At 36.6% G+C, this 22,660-nt stretch overlaps 1 protein-coding gene across 9 annotated transcripts in view; it reads left to right on the top strand.

Moving 5' to 3' along the window:
* Positions 1-22,660, top strand: part of ESRRG (estrogen related receptor gamma) — a 640,029-nt gene that overhangs the window by 421,801 nt on the left and 195,568 nt on the right. Inside the window, exons 2-3 of one of the 9 annotated variants that reach the window (XM_032288595.1) lie at positions 500-675; positions 1,115-1,233. The exons of 7 other annotated variants lie outside the window; for them this stretch is intronic. The gene's annotated coding sequence lies outside the window, so the exon portion shown is untranslated. The remainder of the gene's footprint in view (positions 1-499; positions 676-1,114; positions 1,234-22,660) is intronic. One more of the 9 variants, XM_032288600.1, reaches the window with a different exon arrangement.

Below are 22,660 nucleotides of genomic sequence, written 5' to 3'. Positions count from 1 at the left end.
GTGTTACTATTTATAAGAACTTATATTGCTTTGAAAATAATAGTAAATACATATTAATTATATGTCCAGAACTGCATCCAAAATTAACCAAAATAGTGTGTCATATAAAAAAGTGTAGACTAAGGTACTCATTTAAGAGGAAAAAAAAAATAAAGTGTATGGTTCTACAATTGATTGCCCTTTGCCCTCCATGATTCCAAATTATCCTAGGACATTAACGTCTCCAAAAATGTAAGATGGCCATGTTAAATTGTATTCATTTTTTAATAAAATAAAAGAATATTCTGACAATTTTTAATTTCTTTTCAGCCATTAATCCATTAAAACAGATCAGATATTTTGAGGAGGAATATCATACCCGTAACCAACCGTTCATGACCAAAGAAAGGGACAGATGTATGTGGTTGGTGAGAACCATGCCTTTTTCCTATGAGAAAGTGACTGTATACAGTTGGTGCTGGGTCCTATGAAATGACGGAAGCATCCCTTTTATCCATAGACTTGAATGAGACCTGCCTCATCAGTCATGGGATCATAGTGTCACAGATGGAAAAGCAACCATCAGCTGAATTGTACTGAACTACACACTTGGCTAATTCATCTTATTGCTCTACACATCTAAAGGAAGGCTCATTCTGTTCTTGGAGTCTAGACAGCATCAGGAGTTGGGCTCAGGTGGGAGCATGTGGCCGCCTTTTTCTGTTCTCTCTTAGTCATTCAGCAAAGGGAGGTGAGGAACAAATGAACAATTTATGCACAGAAGCTCAGGCAGAGATTCTTTCCTAGGGTCAGGAATTTGTTGTTACTTAGTCATTCAAGTAGATTTCCGATTTCTCTTATGTTCTAGAAATGTCATTGTTATCTTTCATGCTCCAAAGTACTATCCATAAATGATTAGGTGTGTCTTTCAATTCATATGAGCCATGAACTAGTTTAAGCATTTTTTTAATAGATAAAAATAGAGAACAGATCATCTATTTACGTTAATGTGGATGAGGATTCTTTTTTCATACCTTTATATTGAACTATTCAGTTGGTTAAGTCTGAAGAATAAGAAAAATAGTAAGAGTTAAAAACTCAAATTGTATTTTTTTATTTCTTTATTTTCTTATAGTGAACAAAACTTTAATGTCTAGAGCATTTATGAGGGTTTTAATGATTGGAAAATCTATCCTGAGAATGTGGTCACCATATGTGACAGCCTTGCTTTCTATCTTGTCTTCAGTTTCTGGGGTAAGTTCGGTGATATTGTCTATTGTCTCCCTTTGCTTACATTATAGAACTTCTCTGCTGCCACATTGAGATAACCTGAAATGTGGGGGGAATGCCTGCTCAGTTCTAAAACACTTTCCTGATCACCTTCCCTTCCTCTATCCCAGCAGTATTTTCCTTTACAATTTCTGTTTCTATTCATCTGTTTTATTAAAGGATCGTTTACTTTGGTAAAAGGTAAGTGCATGATCTTCACCCATATTTGCATACAGAGTATACTTCATTTTCCCTCTGAATTCCAAAGAGATTGCCTTCAACTTTTTATATTTGTTTTTCTTTTTGTTTCTGTTTGTTGTGCATTCTAGTTGAGTGCTTTTATAGTGTTTTCTTGATTGTTGTCAGTTTGGGATACGGGAGGCTGACATTTTTGTTAAGTTAATGTCACAGCAGAAAAACCTATGGTAAACTGGAATCTGGCTATAGTGCATAGAAGATACAACTTATGTTTGATTGTGTGTAAATACAGTTAGTTAGTTGGGGGTTTATCAGATAGCTTGGCAGAAAGAGAGAGGAGCAGTACAAACTGTTTTCAGTTAACTGTGCTGTTCATACACCTGATAAGATTGAGAGAGCTTTTCGAAATGCTGATAGGCTTTGAATAAGAAAAGAATAATCACTTCTACTGGCACCAGCTTATCGGGAATGAAGTAAAATGCCAACGCTTTTACATTAGCAAAAGTAAATGTTTTAGACACTCTGTGCCTTTTTTCTTTCAAGTTAAATAGGAGGGGTGCTTTTGAGTGTGCTGTAATGAATGGAGGGATTTATTACCTTGACTAAACTACAGGTGAATATGCTGATAAACTTCAGCATCAACAGCAGCTTCTTTGATAAGCAGGTGCATCTCTGCTGTACATTCTCTGGAGAAATTAAGTACTCCTTTCACCACTCCAATTCTATTCAACATCACTTCTGATGTTAGAAGATGCAGTTATGTCCTATGTCTATCCAGTTTCCCTGTTTTTTCAGCAGATGGGTTACAGGTATTTGAAACTTAGCTTATCGGACTTGTAAAATGCTAATGTGTTCTGGTTAAATAAGTTAGGGCATCTTAAGTTGTGCTGAACGAGCAAACTCCTACAGGAGAAATCTTTTTTTTTAAAGAAAGGAATTAGATTAATTATAAAGTTAGGATTCTTTAATGAGAAGATAAATGTATTTGTCCAAGTGATAGTCCATCTTAAAGCACCTCCCCTTGAAAAAAGAGATATTGGTTTTTTTCTTCAATGTAAACCATTAACTCTCCCAGTTCTGCCATTTTCTCTTCTTTGTAATTTGATGCCTACAAATAATTTGGCGTATTCAGATTTGATAAATGATAGTGCAAGAGCAGATTGATTGATTTTGGATTACTATTGATTACTCTCAATGAGATCACTGTGACACACTTGAATCAATAGTATTCGATTAAGCAAGGCATCACCGTTCTATACATTCAGCAGCAGTGGGGAATTCAGGAACAGAATGTTCACAAGCTGATAAATTGACAAAGCGTTCAGCTTTAAATAGCCCTTTGTTCAGCACTAGTTCTTTAAAATATATTTCATTGGAAAGTTCGTTTTTGCAACTCGGGACCTTTCTGTGGAAGAAAGGTCATCAGTTTAAGGTTTATTAAATTTTAACTAAAAACAACTGGGCTCCATTTAGGTGTAAAATAATTTAAGTACTTACTGCAGGCAACCTTCATGCTTTTGAGCTGTTGCTCAAAGGTTTCATTCTTTTATGAAGAAGTCAATTGTAAACATAAAAATGCATCACTGGAAATGTAATGGTTTAAGATTCAAACGGAAATAAAAATTCCTGCCCGAGGAAAGCACTATAATCAAAATAAGGTGGTCTTCACTTTCTTCAGAAGTGGGCAAGCTTAGCAGCAATGCTGGGAGGCAGCAGCAGGCAGTGCACCTTGATCAAGTGCACAGCTGCTTCTAATGCGAGAGAATTCATCATGTCTCCAATACTACATGCAAAACACTAAATATCATTTGATCTGAAAACCGCCACTACTGCTGAGACATTAAAATCTTTTCGTCTGAGTAAACTTACAAAGTTGCTGGAAAAAAAAAAAATCATCCATGTCTCAAGTCCCTTAGTCAAGGACCTCAAAAATAAGATTTTCTATCATATTCCATTATTGTGCAGTCTTGGCACTTGGAATGAAGCATTTGCTCTGGCGTTAGATGGCATTGCTGAGTGGCTTCTCCAAAAGGTGAGCACATAGTAAACACTCCATTGATTAGGTAAATGTTCTTACATGCAAAAAACTTCATTTCAAATGAAATTTTCACCACTAGGGCCTGTGTGCTCAAGGCCTTAATAGGCTCAAGTCTTAGAATAGACTTAGATAAGTTCTCTCATCTTGATATGTATATATTTTTAAATTGATATGGCTTTCGAAGGGAAAAAGCAATAGGAAGGTAAAGTTTGAAATCATGAAATTCCTTGATGAAACATCATGTTTTTTTGAATGAAAGTAAGGTAATGGGATTCTAATTATATCAGGCAGAATCATGTGAAGTTGCCATTTTTGTAGGTCAAACAGTGGTCAAATATCAGTAATTTCATATGACTCAACACAATAATTGAATTTATTTCTATACCGTTCATATTCCATAATAAAATGGAAAGCAACAACTTTTTTTTTTTTTCCTGATGGGCTGTCACAGATGATAGGAGACACATGAATTCTATATACAATTATGGCAAGTATATTATAATATCATTTTTAGCAACTTTTTTCTCTAACATCATTAAAGAGCTGCCTAATATAAAGTATTGTAACCACTGAAAAACTGTGATTTAGCTGATATGTCTTCTGTGGTTGCTTAGCTCCTTTTGAGAATCCATGTAAAATTTGTATCTGCTGATGAAGACCATGCCACAAATGCCAGAGAATCCTTCTGTTAGAAAACAGTAGTGACCTCCTAGAAAAAGCACATTGCTAAGGATAGACAGTTTCAAAACAAATTGGAGAAAAGATACCAACATCTCAAATATTTCATCCTCACATTCGTTCAGATAACCTTAATATGCTAATTAGCGCTTTTTGTGCTGCCCCCAGAGAAGTATTAAAACTGTGCTCCATGAAATCTGTGCACCACTGTGGAGCGGGCAGCTGCAGAACTCCCCGAGTTGGCAGTGGAGCACGGGATGCTTTATTGGCTATTGCAATCAGGAAAGGTGGTTCAGGAAATGTAATAAAATGATCCCAGAGCCACCAATTGACCCCCCCCCCCACTCCCACCCAGATGTGCAGCTTCTATTGGAGTTGCCCTGCACTGGCCAATGGGAACTTTCTCTGCCCACCTGCGGGCAGAACCTGGCTCCCAGGTAGGAAGGAAATTGACTCGGTCTATGGGGGGGGGGGCTCTGATGCCACCGCTGCAAATGTCAGCACGAAGTGCTTCTTGACTTAGGGTCATGTCAGGACTCAGTACGTTTTTCTCATTGTGGGTAAATGCACGACAGCTTACATCTTGTTTCAACGAGAAGGGTGGGCATCGTTTACTGAAACTTGATTGAGCGAATGACTCTGCCTGGTCCCACTGTCAGTCTTGGAGTTTTCCCTTAGTAGTACATTTCCCCCCTGTCTGTGGCACTGAATTTGATTTATCGCTGGTACTAAGATCAAAAAAGAAATCATTCCTTTTGATGTTTGCTATTAGGCACATGCAGTGCAGTGGGGTGGGGGTAGTGGGAGGCGAGCAGTCTTAGTACACCAGTCATTGTCCCGGCCACAGCGTGGACACTGATGGCGGAATATATTTATACTCTGTTTACTTTGGATGCAAAATTCTATGAATAGAGAGGTTAACCATGGAGTATTTTAAATGAATAATTATGTCTGTTTTAAGTACAGATTCTTTTGCTAAGGACTCAGTGACTCACATGTACACCTGATGACAACAGCATTTTTAAAACTGTATTTGCATCAATTTTACCAAAATACATAAAAAGCTCAGGAATATAAATAACCCAGTGATAGTCGGACTTTCAGAAAAAGCCATTGGTTGCCTTTTTTTGTTTAATGGCAAACTTGGGACGTCGGAGCCTTATTTGCAAATGAGAGGAAAGATTCTGTGGGGTTTGCTTCTCCCGTCTCCTGGACCCTGGGCAGGCTTTGTTTCCAGCTCTGTACAGTAGCTTTTGTCCAGCTTCTTCGTTAGTTTTAGTGGGATTTCTCCTAGCAGCGTGAGCCCCAGCCCATCAGCAGGCTGCTAGTCAGCAGCAGGTGTGAACAACATAAAACAGGATTAACACTGAACCGAAGTGTGTACTAAAAACAGAACCCCTGCCTTGTTTTTAAAAAGACCACAGGACTAGAAGATAGAAGCCACTCTGGACTTGTACCCGCTTTGTTTACTAAACAGTGTTCAATGAGCTATGTAAATGGCTCTGTTTAGGCACAGATAAGGCATGTGAGGGAGTATGCACTCATTTCTCTTTTTTTTTTTTTATACTATAAACTCAAAATACATGCAGAAAATTACTCTAAGACTCTCAGAATGGAAAAGCAGAATAAAACAAAAATTGGGTAAATCCCGAACAAGGATTACAGGTTAATATTGCAAAGATACTGTCCTTATTTACAAACTAAACGTTGATCATCATTTGGTGTGCTGTATTTTCCAGCTCTAAAAAAAATTATTGCTTGGTTTATTCTAAGATATTTTTTGTGTTTAATTATGTGACTTAATTTATATTTTCACTGAGGTCGGCAAACCACAAAGAAGTACAATCAGTAATTCATGAGAGAGTATACATACTCCCTCCATTTTTTTTTTTTTTTTAAATCAGCACTACTTACGTAGGAAAAAAAAAGCTGGCAAAAAAAAAATCACAGTTAATAAAGGGGACTGCATGAATTCAGAAAATGGGGTATTGCATTGAATTATGGCATCTGAGTCACTTTGCGAATATTGTGTTTGGCAAAGAGAAGGGAGCATTTAAAAGTATGTTTCTCTTTTAAATTAAACTATTTCTAGCATATATTATATGTTAGATTAAAAGTTGGACATGTTTTCTTTATTCGGTTTAGAAAAACATGTATTTTGAAACTTCCAGACTTGGCCATATCTAACAAGAGATCTGAAATAAGGAAATAACAATTTAATTGATTAGAAAATTCAATATATGTGTGTGTGTGTATATATATATATATACACACACACACACATACATATATGTACACACATGCACACACACATAACTCTTCTTTGAATGCATTCAAATGTAAGCTTTTTGCATGTGTATGTATTGTCATTACACTGATTTTTTTTTTTATTATACTTTAAGTTCTGGGATACACGTGCAAAACGTACAGGTTTGTTACACAGGTATATATACGTGCCATGGTGGTTTGCCACACCCATCAACCCATCATCGACATTAGGTATTTCTCCTAATACTATTCCTCCCTTAGTCCCCCACCCCCGACAGGCCCCAGTGAATGATGTTCCCCTCCCTGTGTCCATGTGTTCTCATTGTTCAACTCCCACTTATGAGTGAGTACATGTGGTGTTTGGTTTTCTGTTCTTGTGTTAGTTTGCTGAGAATGATGGTTTCTACCATCATCCATGTTCCTGCAAAGGACATGAGCTCTTCCTTTTTTTATGGCTGCATAGTATTCCATGGTGTATATATGCCACATTTTCTTTATCCAGTCTAAATCATTGATGAGCATTTGGGTTGGTTCCAAGTCTTTGCTATTGTGTGCAGTGCTGCAATAAAAATATGTATGCACGTGTCTTTATAGTAGGATGATTTATAATCCTTTGGGTATATACCCAGTAATGGAATTGCTGGGTCAAATGGTATTTCTGGTTCTGGATCCTGGAGGAATCGCCACACTGTCCTCCACAAAGGTTGAACTAATTTACACTCCCACTAATAGTGTAAAAGCGTTTCTATTTCTCCATATTCTCTTTGGCATCTGTTGTCTCCTCACTTTTTAATAACTGCCATTCTAACTGGCGTGATATGGTATCTCATTGTGGTTTTGATTTGCATTTCTCGAGTGACCAGTGTCATTACACTGATTTCTAGCATCTCAAAAATGTGTTCAAATGTAGACATTTATATAAGGTGGATCTATTTGAGACTATAATGTAAACTTTACTAAAAGAATACTATTAAAATGTAAAAAATTAAAATTTTATTTATGATTCTCTTTCAGTAGCATCTTGGTGATATATATTGCTTTTATTATCTTTTATATTCCAAGCTTAAGCTGTAGTTACACACTCATTTCTTCATTCTTTATTTACAGTTATTCTTTTATTTTTAAAATGGCTATTTTTTCCTGAGACTTTGCTACTAATTTTATTTTAGAAGTAATATTGCCTACTAGTTTAATTACGACAGTCTTAATGCATGTTGAATATACCAAGAGTATTCAAATCATTATGAACTACATACATTCTAAAAATTATGTTTCCATTCCACAGTTACTATCTTAAAAAGTTAATTTAACACCACTTGCCTTCTAGTGTATTTTTTCTTAAGAAGCGTTTTTTCTCTTCTGTTTAGTATTTTTAAGTATCCTCCATTATGTACAGTAATTGGGTTGTGGGTGCATACCTTAATGATAGCTAATGAAATCAGGTTTAGAAAATATCAGTTTAAAATTGATCTTGAAGTGTATTCCATATAACAGACTCTCTGGTGTCAAATTGATTGCTTATAGTAACTTCTCAGGTTGCAGCCAGAAAGATCACACGTGCTCTTTTGCAGTTTTTAAAATCATTAAAGCTATCAATTTAGTGCATTAAACTGCATTTTCTTGTTCATTCAAAAGTATTTGGCTACGTGCAGACACTGTCTTAAGCACTAAGATCCTGAAATAAATGATAAAAATATATGAATGCATGTAAAACATTTAAAAATGGGAATTTTCATACCCAAGTCTCTAATTTAAACAGGCGTCAGTCTTCAGATAATAAATTCAAGACTTTAGCAGTAGTTTTACATAAAACTGAAGCAAATCGAAACTTTCACCCTAACTTTCTGGTTTTGGCTTTTTAGAACCGATGTAAGGTTCACATCATGAACGTCATTAGGAATTGTGCATTTAGATCCTGAGTGTGGCCAGAAAGTGATTGGGGTTTTGGAGTTCAGTCTGACCTGGCCTGTGTTCCTTCAGCTAAAAGTGGGCCAGATTCTTTCTCTTTGTGAAGGCTTGATCACCAAAGTTGCCATTAAATCTTAAAATGTTCAACATTACTTGTATATGGTTTGGTTTTTTAGATTGATTAATGAAAAGAAAAAAAAAATGCTTTAAAAGATCATGTAAGACAGTGTATTTCCCAGGTAATAGAGAAGGTAAGAAAGATTTGTTTGAACTCTGGGAGGTTTATATTGTTTGACTTTGAGGAAAAGGTTTGAATTAGTAAACTCGTTCCAATCAAAGTAAATGACTATTGAAAAGTATTTTTTATAAGAAAACCTTGCCCTTACACTTGAGATAATCTCATGGCTGTTGTCTTTGTCCAGCATTCCTATAGCACTGTCTGGTAGTTCCCAAAAGCCTGGAATTTCAATTTGCCCCAGGACTCGAAGATTGAATTCAAAGCAGTTCTCTGTTTGCAGCATCTCTTCAGTGGATGCCTTTTATTTAGGTGTTTTATTTACTTATTTATTTTTGAAGATACAGATTAGTTTGCTTCAGGTCATTGAAATGATTGTCTTTCACATTTTTAGATGTTTATAATTAGATGATTAGTGAAGTTAGGTAATAAGATTTATATTGGCATCAGTTAAGTTTATAGAAGAATTAAAATCATGGTATCATGGCACCATTGCCAATCGGAATATGCCAGAGAGATCTCGAGAGAGTTTTTGTCAAGTGTTAATGCTCGATTAAAATTTAAACTACATGTTACTGAGTGCTTGTCTCAGGATAGCTTGGCACCATGATATTGCAAGTTTCCAATTGCAAGTGATGTGCAATGCAGTTTCTTTGTGTTATAGTATTATAGGGTTACAAACTTTGGAAGGGAAATGTCACACTTTTAGAAACGGCACCGGAAATATGAGACAAAGAACTTTTGCAACGTGGGCACAGCCAGCATTTTCTGCTACATCGAAAGGCTGTAAACATATGGTTTTTATCTTTTCCACGCCATATATGCAAAGGACTTTTATGTAAGCGCTGCAGACTTGAGCTGAGTCATCTCACCTATGTTTTTGCTTCGTTTGTGGGTTTTTTTTGCAAAATATTTGTGAATTTGCTTTATCCTCCCCCCCATAGTCTTTCTGGGTTTTCCCATATCACTCCCTTTGAATTCTCTTCACTTTTTAAAGCTGAGGTAGTATGTTTAAAATGGATGCATTCTTCTTCAATGTATAGTGCCAGAATGCTTCGGAAACCTTCACCATAGTCTTAAAAAAAACCAAACCCACTAACAAAGCAAGAACGTGAAACATCAGGGGTTGCTGGGGGTGGGGGACGAGGAGGAAGAGGGCAGCTAGTAATTTATGATTTCTCTAATATTGCATGTAAAGTATTTGCCAGTGCCCCACTTCCACCCCACCCCCAAACTACACACTGCTCAGTGTTAGGATGATGATAATGTACCTGGAAGGAAAAGGCAGCCCATGCCCAGGCAGGCAGCATCAGACAGGGCGCCTTGCCATCTGCCCCACCTGCTGCATTCATGAGTCCATCTGGTGACTGCAATAGCTCATTGTAGGCCTCTTCTGAGGAACATTCGGGCTGAAAAGCAGGCAGTGTGAATTATTTAGGTAGCTAGTATAAATAAATAGAAGGAAAGAAGAAGAGTAACAGGGGAAGCATCTGAAAGAACCTGCTGCTCCCTTGGTCCTGGGTGCTTTGGAATGCTTTAATGCATGAAAGCATCCGATTTGCATATAGATTTAGATGTATAGATCATTATGCGGATTACAAACCAATGAGTTTTATCTAGATTTAGATAGTGCTCAGCCTGTTTTGCACTTCAAATATAGGTAGTTCCAGGTAGGGAATCTTTGGGACTTTCAACCTAAGTGTAACTGACGAAAGGAAATATTTTTGGGTATTGATTTAGCAAAATAAAATAACTGTGTGTCCTTTTGGAAACAGATTTTTAAAAATGGGGATAACACATTTGACTTTTTAGTGAATAATAATTGACATAGATTTCGTCCTTTTTTTCTTACTAGATATAAAAAATTAGAAAATAATTTCTATATCAATTCTATTTGTTTATGTGGCCAGTCAGAATATTTTAGTTAGCTACTGTGCACAAAGCATTGTTCTGGATTTTGCATACACATTAATATTTACTAAATATTAAATGAAAGTCTTCAAACACGTAAATCTCTATATAACTGTGGGTTTTGTGCCTGGATAAACCACATGGACAGGTACCTACTTGATTAGACCAGAAAAGAAATACTTAAATAAATTGTAAACTAGAGTCAAGTCATATACTGAAATAGACATTATTGCAATTAGGAAAGTTTAAATATACTGGTTTTTAAAGAGCTTACTGGTATCATTTTGTACGTACAAGATATGTTTACAAATTTATAGTGTCACTGAGGTCTAGGAAGAGCTAATTTGTATAAAATGATTATAAATTATAAATCAAAGTTTACAACTGGGAATGGAATTGGTAGCTTCCAGACTTGAAATACATTTTGCTTCCTATTTTTCTTCCTCAGAATCATTCAGAAAATAGTATCATTTTGGGCTATGGGTAGGGGGATTTTATTTAAATTATGATTAAAAAATATCTACTCCTCCCATTTTTACATTATAGATTAACACAGACATATACATATGGATAATGTTATATATCTAGTGATTATATCTTGTTTCTTATTTGTTAACTGAGTACCTATGATAAAGTCATGAAAAAGAGAATATGTTTATTAATATTTCCTCTGGCTCCATATGTACAGAAAGGCATGTAATGTTTTGCACTTTAGAATTTTCTAGACTTTTTTTTTTTTTTTTTTTTTTTTTTTGAAGACAGAGGTCTTATCTCCCTGGCTGGAGTGCAGTGGCGTGATCTCAGCTCACTGCAACCTCTGCCTCCCAGGTTCAGGTGATTCTCCTGCCTCAGCCTTCGAGTAGCTGGGATTACAGGTGCCTGCCACCAAGCCCAGCTAATATTTTTTTCTGTATTTTTAGTAGAGTTGGGATTTCACCATGTTGGCCAGGCTGGTCTTGAACTCCTGACCTCAGATGATCCACCCGCCTTGGCCTCCCAAAGTGCTGGGATTATAGGTGTGAGCCACCACGCCTGGACAAATTTACTGGATCTTTAGGGTTAGTTTACAGTATCCTACTTGACTCAATTCAGTTCCAAAGTAAATTTAAAAGATTTGCTACTTTTTTTTTTTTTTTGAGCCAGTAAAGTGTTTAAAAGATCTGCTTTTTTTTTGAGCCAGTAAAGTGCTAGCCTTCATTTAAATAAGCAACGTCTATATGGGGAACAGAACATACATGAAAATGAATCACATTGCTAACTCAAAAGATAACTAGTAATCCTTTTCATATGTTTTCAGTACTTTTTACTTTGAGAAAATTTATTTATACCCAGTCTTTCCCCAAAAAGACTTGAGATGATGCCTTTTTATCTGCATCCAAAACCATTTTCCAGCACCATATAAAATGAGATATTTTTCTTATGTCAAGCAACTCTGTAAAATTAAGGACAGTCAATAAAATTCAGGTGAGTTAGGCAAGACTGAAGCTAATCCCCCTCAGCCAGTCTTTTCTGGCTCTACACTTCCTCCTTTGGCATCCCAGCCCTCTCTCTTTTCAGCCTCACATTCAACAACAATCCCACTCCTGCATACACACAAATACACACGCACACATCCACCCAGCTTTGAAAACATGCCATTAAAAAAGACGCCATTGTCTATTTTTCCTTGCAGTTAAAAAATTTTTTTAAAAATTATGCAGAATTAGTATCAAAGACCTTCACTTATTCTGAAATTATCTTTTCCTGAAAGGCAGGCTACTTCGTACAGAGTCACTGGAACACTGTTTACCATAGACAGGCAAAGGACAAAGTTGACAGAGATAAAACTTAATTAAAAGTAATCTCTATCAAGCTTTTCCAACATGTGGCCCAGGATGGCTTTGAATGCGGCCCAACACAAATTCATAAACTTCCTTAAAACATTATAATAATTTTTTTTTGTGATCTTTTTAAGCTCATCAGTTATCATAGTGTTATTGTATTTTATATGTGGCCCAAGACAATTCTTCTTCCTGTGTGACCCAGGGAAGCTAAAAGATTGGACACCCCTGCACGTGTTAGTGGTTTGTTAACTGCAAGAACAGTAGCTGGCTTAGTATTTATTTGACAACTTCAGGGAACATCTATAGATATCTTGAGGCTCCTTAGATGTACAAAGTAATTATATACTTTACATTTTTTAAGCTGTATATATACAAGAATGCGTAAGCTTTTTTCTTACTGCCTTGATTGGTTTGTATTCACCACAACTCACTGTGCTCATTTATTATTATTATTTTTAAATTTAAGACATACTGACAAGAATCCTCCTGAGCACTCTTTTCTCTCCTCTTGTATTATGATGTTAGGGTATTAGAACTTCTCTGATCTAATATGGACAGGACTAGAATGTTTCACATGCACATGATTTCGCCAACTCATATGCCTGGGTCAACTTTGCTGGAATATCGTTTTTCTTTTGTTGAGACAATCTTGCTCTGTTGCCCAGGCTGGAGTGCAGTGGTAGGATCTCAGCTCACTGCAACCTCCGCTTCCTGGGTTCAAGTGATTCTGCTGCCTCAGCCTCCGGAGTAGCTGGGACCACAGGCATGCGCCACCATGCCTGGCTATTTTATTTTTTTATTTTTAGTAAAGATGGGTTTTCACCATGTTGGCCAGGCTGGTCTTGAACTCCTGATCTCAAGTGATTCGCCCACCTTGGCCTCCCAAAGTGCTAGGATTACAAGCATGAGCCACCACGCCTGGCTTGCTTGGAATATCTACTAACTTACTTTATCCTAAGATCACGTAAAAATATATTTGTTTCAAAGGAAGTCTAGAGTGTGTTTGTTTCCATAAAATGGGAACTAAAACTTAGTAAATAAATATGAATCAGCACAACATCTCTTTTTAGTCTTTTAGATTTCTTTCTTCACCCTCTCTCAGAAGAACAGAGAATCCATAATCTAGGTGTTAATTTTATTTTTATTTGATCAGCGTTTTCATCAAAGGTGTTATTTAAAGACACAATGCCACATTTTAAAGAAAGCTATGGCCCAACTATATGTAAGAAACTGTAAAAGGGAGATATTATAATTTGTCAATACCCAGAAGAAAATTAATTAGTGGTAACTACTTGCTTTTAAGAATTCTGACTTTGTAATTATCTAGTAAATTGGTCAGTCTAGTGATTTCATTAGAACCAAAATATAAATAAAATAAATGTGAATAAAAGCCTTTCTGTAATATATATTTCAAAAGTAAACCTCCTTTTAGTGGTTCTTCTTGAAATTTGCCATTGACAGTTTAGTCAAATCAGCCGTATTTATGCTAGTCTGACTACTTTAAATACTGCTTTCTAGTAGCAGTTATGGTGTTATTAATTATATGGGTAAGTAGCAAATAGTAGCATCCATGTTGCTTCTTAATAGCCTCCCATAAAGAACTTCATTATCCCATTCATAGGGAAGAAGGGGGATGCAGTAATAAATCATAGGCATTTTTATGGGTTCGTGAGTCAGGAGGTAAGGTGGCCATTTGGGGTTTCCCAAAAGCTAGGCTAATAAATAGGGTGGTACTTACTTAAGCGCTGAAGACAGTCAGCATGGCCTCGTCATCTTTTGTTTTGGGATGTCACAGCTGGTCCAGGCATACTGCCAGATTCCTTTGTTTTCTTAAAACATATAGATTAAAACCTAGTTGTATTTGCTGGAGAGAACCCATGGCAAGAGAGGAGACAGGTCTGCTGATGAGTGCAAACAGAAGGAGCAGCATCTGTGCATAGAGGCATAAAGCAGTTAAGAGAAATCTCTCAAGTTGTTTGTGCTACCATGTCCTGTCAGGATCTCACAGAATGTCAGACCGTTAATCTCAGGGTCATAGAGTGAGAGTGATATTTGGTGCAGGTTTTAAAAATAATGCACTTTATTTTGGGAAGCAAGATAGTATGGTGCAGACTATGAGTTTGAAAGCCAGAGAAATTTATGCTGCTGCTTAAAGGATGTTAAGTCTAGCGGTCTCATAAAATAGCATGCAAAAAATGCTTGGCAAGAGTAGGCACTCAATAAATATTTCATGCCCCCCCCAAACCCCACAACCTTGCTCTTAATAATGGGGTTGTTAATAGCACTAGAAGGAAAGTACAAAACTGAGATTTTACTTCTCAAAGCCAAATTAGCTTCTTACCTCAACCGACAAATTCTGAAGTCGAAATGAGTCATAATAAGGATTAGTCAGGGAAGCTTGAATTGAACCTATTTCTCTTGCATGTGTGACTCCTTATCAGTCTCACACTACTTATAATTGCTGGATTCACTTTCTGAAATTAGCAAAGGGGAAAGCAAAGTAAAGACAGAAACCTAGCCACTTGCTAGTTTCTTTTCTGCCTAGAGTGTTAGGGTAAGAATAGAACTATAAAAATATGATATTCTCTTATATTAAAGGAAATGTCAAAATAAAACTATAAGTCATCTACTAAGGGTAGATAAGGAGAAAGTATAGATTCTAACATATTATCCTGAGATTAAAGATATTTGAAGAGGTTCTCGTCTTCAGTTTCTCCTATCTTTTGAAAGGCATGGGAATACCATCTTCATACTAATCCAGTAAACACCATTATCTGGCTTTGACGTTAGGAGGCCTTGATGAGCCTTGTTAGCTGTAGTATGAGAGTCAAGCTTGTGTGTGTAAGAGTATGAGCAAATGAGTGCATAAGTGTGTGTGTACGTCTGTGTCTGAGAGGTGGTCCTTAATCTATTTCAGGTGAGTTTCCCAAAGGACAGGTTAAATCAACTGATTGAGCTGATTTTATCCTCCTGTGGTGATATTTTATTTATCTGATAAAATGCTTAGAAAGTATTTAATTTGTCAAGGAAACATCTTGTTACTGTATATTTGCTGAATGTACGATGATATTGCCATGACACAGATGGGAAAATGAAGACTTTTAAAAGCTAAAATAGACAGAGTCTTCCTATATTTCCCATCAGTTTATTTTTACTCAGATTTCTCCCTTTAAATACAACAACTTTGAAAGACTTCCCGCTTAATAATTAAGTGAGGTACCTAAGCTAGTGAGGTTAAAAAAAAAGTTGGGGGAGAATAACAGAGGGAGCAGAGATGAGATGGTAGATGTTGGTGCTTCGTTCTCTCTCCCTGGACCAACTATGACTGATACATCCATTAAATTTCAGCCCAGGCTGATTGACTGAGTGGATTTATATAAATTAAAAAATGCAGTTCATATACCTTTTCTGATAGACTGTAAATGAGAAATAGGAATTCCTTTAAACCTCAAAGGAGGAAATCCATAGGCGAGGCTTTCTAGTCAATAAAGCAGTACAGCGTCACTCTTCTTGCTGTGTTTGTACAATAAGTTTTAGTTAATAGACAAATATTATACCAGCCTCTCCCTGACTTTTTCAGCAAGAGGTAATTTGTAAATTAACTCACATGGTGTTGAAGGTTTTCCAGCTTTTGTTGCAGTTTGAACTCCTGCGTTTTAGACATGAAGGGGGCAGAAATCATCCCTGGCTCCATTTTTTTTTTTTTTTTTTTTGTGTAACAAGTGAAAATGGCATTAGTTAAGGAACAATGACTTTTATTCACACTCATTCTCTGAGCTCCATGTCCATTTGTCCATTGGAATGAGCCACTTATCATTCTTCCAGGTTTTTCCTCTTTCAACATCAAGAGTTATGAAAGGAAAATTCCATTTTTTTCTGGCCCTCTGTGACAGGTAGACTGAAGATTGTGGTCATTTGGATTAAAAACAAATCCATCACCACCAGCCGGCAGGTTATTATGATGTCTCCTTTGAATATATGAATTTCATACACTGCTTGTTGGAAGTCTAAGAATGCCAACTTTTTAGATAAATAATTATCCCATTGGTGATGTACAGCACACTGTTGCCATATTTTCTCACTTTTACAGCATTCTTGCCCTTATCACCCATAATATAAATCTTTTGTTTTCATATTTAAGAAAAGTACTAGGTAACAACCCCCTGTACTCAGTACAGTCAACCAATCACACATCATCATTTGGCTATCATTATTTGTTTCCTTGTGGCAGATATTTTAGTAGCTCTGTAGTTTAAATGTGACAGCATATTTGATACAGCCATGCAGGTAAATAAACAGATGACCTTATGCATGTGCTGGCGATGGCCTCAGCGTGCAGCCCTCAGCCTCGTAAGTTTCCAGGGAAAGAAAGACAGATGAATGAATAAAGTTCACAACATCAGTCAGCATTTTTATTATCTGAACCAGCTAATCTGTCAGCCAAAATTTGGAGAGTGGGGAGAAATATGTACATGTGGGCATAGGCTAGGATAGAAGTTACCATTTTTCAGGAGATTTGTTTCCCCTAAAGCTCAGTTCCCTGAACCACGGAAGCTTTGGTTCCTTAGACATTGGAGAGAGGCATCTCTTCGATGGAGGTTTCTAAAGTGATAAAATCAAACTCCTTACTTCATTTCCATTTCTTTCTCTGACACCCCCTAAGTTTATTTCTCACTATTGACCATCATGTTGTTTGTTTTTTAATCTGTAAAGTTAATGCCTCTATACTGACCATCACTTACTGTTTTGTGGTTTTCCCCAAAAAAAAGAGGCCTAGTTATGAGCAGAGTTTGCATGGGGACATATGTGCTCCAGGAGGTAACTTACAAACTTGCAATCTTACACATCTAACTAGCTAGCTAATATGTAACACTGGCCAAGTGTTTCATGAGATGGATTGCACTAATTTTTCCTTTCCCTGTTTTCCCTCAATAATCCCTACTGAGCTTTGGATAAGAACAATAAATATCCCTGCCATGTCTAGTTCCCTTCTGGAAACTGAACAGATGAACTGTCAACATCTTAGGGGCACACCGAGGGGACAGGGCTTAAGTCTCTAGGTGTGGCCAGCAGCTTCTGAGGCTGAGAACTGTTAATACTGTGCATTGTTAAACTAACTTCACAGAGAAGTTTTCAAGGCTCTTGGTTGAGACTGCCTTTATACACAGGAGTCACTTTTATTTCCAGAAGTAGTGACAGATAGGTTTCACACTATCTTGTCTTATAATGAGGAAAAGACCTCATTATCCCAGCTAGCATCATGCCTTGCACTTAGAAGGTACTCACAAAAGATTTGTGAATTGACTGAATTAAGTCTGTGCTATAAACAGCTAGCATAAACTCTTAATCTCAGGTACAGAGAATTAAGGAAATCATTTGGTATAACATTGTATAAATTAATGAAAGATAGGTAAAACTCAGACTACATTGCTAAAGTGCTTAAACAAACTCAAATCACAACAAATCTCAAAAATTAAATAACTTTTTGTGAGTATTCCAGGTAAATGTGGATTTGTATTCCAAAATCAGATGCAAATTTTCTTTAATATTTGATTATTCCAAAGATTAAAAATGATATTTTGGGCCAGGTGTGGCTCATGCCTGTCATCCCAGCACTTTGGAAGGCCAAGGCGGGTGGATCACTTGAGGTCAGGAGTTCGAGATCAGCCTGGCCAACATGGAGAAACCCTGTCTCTACTAAAAATACAAAAATTAGCCGGGTGTGGTGGCGCATGCCTGTAGCCCCAGCTAATCGGGAGGCTGAGGTACGAGAATCACTTGAACCTGGGAGGTGGAGGTTGCAGTAAGCCAGCATGGCACCACTGCACTCCCAGCCTGGGCGACAGAGTAAGACTCCATGTCAAAACAAACAAACAAAAAAGATATTTCGTTCTACAAATTTTTAGTAGTACTTTAATTTTGCATAATACTTTAAGCTTGTCAAAAGATTTTGATAACTATTTTATCTTTTGAGTCTCAACATTCCTGTACATTAGATAGGATAGGTATCAGTACCCTATTATATTACCAGATGACTGAGGCACAGTGAGTTAATTAATGTATATCAATTATATATATTGATGCAGTTAATTAATGACAGAAAATATTTGGCCAGGAAGTTCTACCTAATATCTAGCTCCAGTTTTCCATGGTGTGAAATAAGTCAGTTTCTCCTTGTTAGAAGGCTCTAATGCTGTACCAATTAAGGAGTAACTATGATATAAATCATCCTAGTATGTTTTATTATCTGATGATATAAATAATCCTACTATTTTTTAAGTTGCTCTGTAATTTTGACTTTTCAACACTATTATTCTTTGTTCTTGGGCATTTAAGAAGGACTAAAGTACCTTTTTTGTTTTTATTTTAATTTGGTCACATTTTTGTTATCATGGGGTCAAATAGTCAAGACAGGTACATCATGGCACTTACTGAGTGCACAATTGTTTAAGAAAATTAAAGAATACAAAAAACTTTAGAAGATTCAAGTGTTAAATATTGATATGTCTACAGTTGACATATTAAGTTGGCTCTTATACTGATATTCAATCTTTGTAGTATAGCATTTTGTAATGCAGAGTAGGAGAATTTCGACAGAAAATTCAAGTTCGGTTCCAGTTCTACCCCAGCCTTCTTTCCTCATCTGTAAAACGGAGATAACACTCATCTTACAAGGTTGTCTTGAGAACCAGTAGGATTGTAATTTTTTTCCTCACCATAGCAGAGAAAAGAAAAAGAAAAAACTTTCTAGATATCTTTTTGGGATATATGAAATTATATCCATATTTCTTAACATGATTTTGAGAATTCACCATACACTGTGAGGTGTCACGAAAGAGAGAACTATCCAAGCATCTATGCCAGCATCTTCGTGATCCTGACTTCATGGTATCTAGAGTCAGATACTCATGACTCTGTTATTTAAACTAATGTCATAAATGGATATGTCAGACGTGGAAACTCGTAAGATCAGGTTCATAACATTAATAAACAGAAATGTTGTGTTTACTTGATGTGATGCTTTGTAATTCATTCGTTTACTTGTTCAACAAACATCTATTAGGTGACACATTTATGAAGTAGCTGACATGAACTCAGCATAATATGAAGTACTGAGGATACAAAGTCAAATACGATCTATACTATAGCCCTCAAGGAAAATGTTACTTAAAAAACTTTTTATTTTTAGATAATTCTAAACTCACATGAAGTTATATGAAATAATACAGAGAATCCTGTTTACCCAGTTTCCTTCAGTCTTAACATCTTGCATAACTATTATACAATATTACACCCAGGTAATTGCAGTTTGTGGACCTTTCAGATAGCACCAGTTTTACTCATATTCATTTGTGTGTGTTTATATTTAGTTCTATATAATTTTATCATATATGAGATTTTTATAACTACCACAGTTCAAGAAAATGATCAGTTCATGACAAAGCATTAATTTGTTTTAATATTACATATTAAAAATTGTACTTTGTCAAAGAAATCATAGCTTGACTAGCTATTATATATTATTCACAGAATACTAGGAGTCCAAAAACCTCTGATGATGCCTATAATATTTATCTCCTTTCTTTTCATTCTCTTTTCTATCATCTTAGTTCAGGTCTTTTCTTCATGATTTATCTTCATGATAAATGAAGCTTCACTTAATATAATAGCTTCATAGTTGGGCTGTAAACACTGAGTTCAAAGATGCGGTGTGTTTTGCTTACCAGGTTATAGGCTTAAGACATGATAGGAATGAATGAGTGAATAAATGGACAGTGCTGGAGCCAAAACAGTGTTTAACAGAATCAAAAGTCGGGCGAGGTGCAGTAGCTCATGCCTGTAATCCCAGCACTTTGGGAGACCGAGGCTGGTGGACTGCTTGAGTCCAGGGGTTCAAGACCAACCTGGGCAATATGCCAAAATTCTGTCTCTCCTGAAAAATAATAAAAATAAAAATAAATTAGCCAGGTGTGGTGGCACATACCTGCAGTCCCTGCTACTCAGGGGGCTGAGGTGGGAGGATCACTTGAGCCCAGAAGGTCTAGAGGCTTCAGTGAGCTCTGATCATGCCACTGCACTCAGCCTGGGTAGCAGAGTGAGACTGTGGGTCAAAAAAAAAAAAAAAAAGAAAAAGAAAAAAAGAGAAGAAAGTAAAGTAAAGAAACCCAAATTGGCTGACTTCAATAGCTTCCCATTACCTACAAAGTGACATCTAAATCTATGTAGTGTAATATTGCAAACCTTCTGCAATCTGGTCCCAATGGGCTTCTGAACCCATTGCTGATTCCATGTCCCCTACAGTATTCTTCAGAGCCACCCCCTCCTACATTCTTTGAGCCTACTCTCTGCTTTCTCATTTTTGGGGTCATCCTTCTTCACCCTAAAATGGTATTTTTTCTTCCTTGCTCTTTGATATCCTTCTGATTCAATGCAAATAATTTTTATTTAATCTTCTTAAAATTCGCAATGAGATATCTTCCATTTAACAGCTTTAGCAAGCAAGGTTTGCAGATACCATGTCAGAGTTTATCTTTAGCAAATGACAGTGCTGGTGAACTCAAAACCAGGCCTTCCGGTTAAAAATCTTGTAATCATTTTACTACTTCACCAGCAGGGTTTTTGGTTTTGTTTTGTTTTGTCTTCCATAAAAATAGTTTTTCTATGCTTAATGTTTTATTTTACAGATTCTTGAGGTTGTATGAAAAATGCTTTTATTTAGGAAATTTGTGCCCCAACATTTAAAGTCCACAACTTTTTCTGTGTGTGAATTAGTGGTTTATTCATTTACTCAACAACCCAGAAACAGGGTTACATAGAAATATAAAAGAATTAATTCACAGTGGAAGGATGGAAACATAAATGTATACAGTCATTCCTCCATGTCTGTGGGTTCTGCATCTGTGGATTTGACCAACTGCAGATTTAAAAACGGCAGAAAAAAATGGATGGTTATATCTGCACTGAATATATACAAACTTTTTTATTGTCATTATTCCCTAAACAATACAGTATAACAACTATTTACATAGCATTTACATAGTATTAGGTATTACAAGTAATCTAGAGATGAATTAACGTATATGGGAAGATATGCACAGGTTATATGCAGATCCCACATCAATTTCTATATGGGACATGAGCATCTATAGACTTTGGTATTTGAGGGGCATCCAGGAATCAATCCCCCATGAATACTGAGGGACAACTGCACATTAAAAAGGATGCTAAAGCTAGGTGTGGTGAGGCCACCTGTAATCCTAACACTTTGGGAGGCCAAGGCAAGAGGATTGCTTGAGGCCAAGAGCTCAAGACCAACTTGGCCAACACTGCAAGACCTCATCTCTGTTTTTTTTTGTTTTTGTTTTTGTTTTTTTTTTGATTACACACATAGAAAAGATGTTAACTGCAATTATAGAAACAGGCTCATAGTATTATGGGAACACCGAAAAGAAGGAGTGTGAGGGAAGCCTTATTGAGGAAATAACCCAATTGAACTTTTACTGATGAATGGAAGTTGTGCAGAAAGTGGAGTCCAGGGCAAGAGGGTTAAATTCCAGAGAGAAGGAAAAGCAGTGTGAAAAGCTTGTTAGCATGGGGACTTACAAAGCGTTAAGCGTTGCATGTATACAGTCATGTGTTACTTAACTACGAGGGTATGTTCTGGGAAATTTATCGTTAGGCAATCTCCTTATGTGAACATCCTAGAGTGTATTTACATAAACCCGGATCGGATAACCCACTACACACCGAGGCTGTGTGGTATAACCTAGAGGCTACAAATGTCTACAGCATGTTTTGGTGCTGAATAATGTAGGCAATTGTTACACAATAGTAAGTATTCGTATATCTAAACATATCTAAACATAAAAAGGTATAGCAAAAATACATTTAAGAGGATTAAAAAATGGAACACTGGTAGAGGACACTTAGCATGACTGGATGTGCAGGGCTGGGAGTTGCCCTGGGTGAATCAGTGAGTGAGGGTGAGTGAATGTGAAGGCCTAGGACATTAGTGTATGCTACTAGACTTCATAAACACTGTACACTGACACTGAATTTATTTTAAAATTTTCTTTGTTCAATAGTAAATTAGCCTTAGCTTACTGTAACTTTTTCACTTTATATAACCTGCTCTTTTTTTTTTTTTTTTTTTTTGAGTCGGAGTCGGAGTCTCTGTCACCCAGGCTGGAGGGCAGTGGCACGATCTTGGCTTATGCAACCTCCGCCCTCCAGGTTCCAGCAATTCTCCTGCCTTAGCCTGCCGAGTAGCTGGGATTACAGGCATCTGCCACCACGCCTGGCTAATTTTTGTGTTTCTAGTAGAGATGCGGTTTCACCATGTTGGCCAGGTTG

Source organism: Sapajus apella, unplaced genomic scaffold (assembly GCF_009761245.1).
Source record: "Sapajus apella isolate SASKATOON/1434 unplaced genomic scaffold, GSC_monkey_1.0 scaffold22, whole genome shotgun sequence".
Lineage (NCBI taxonomy): Eukaryota > Metazoa > Chordata > Mammalia > Primates > Cebidae > Sapajus > Sapajus apella.
This window is presented reverse-complemented; position numbering and strand designations above follow the sequence as displayed.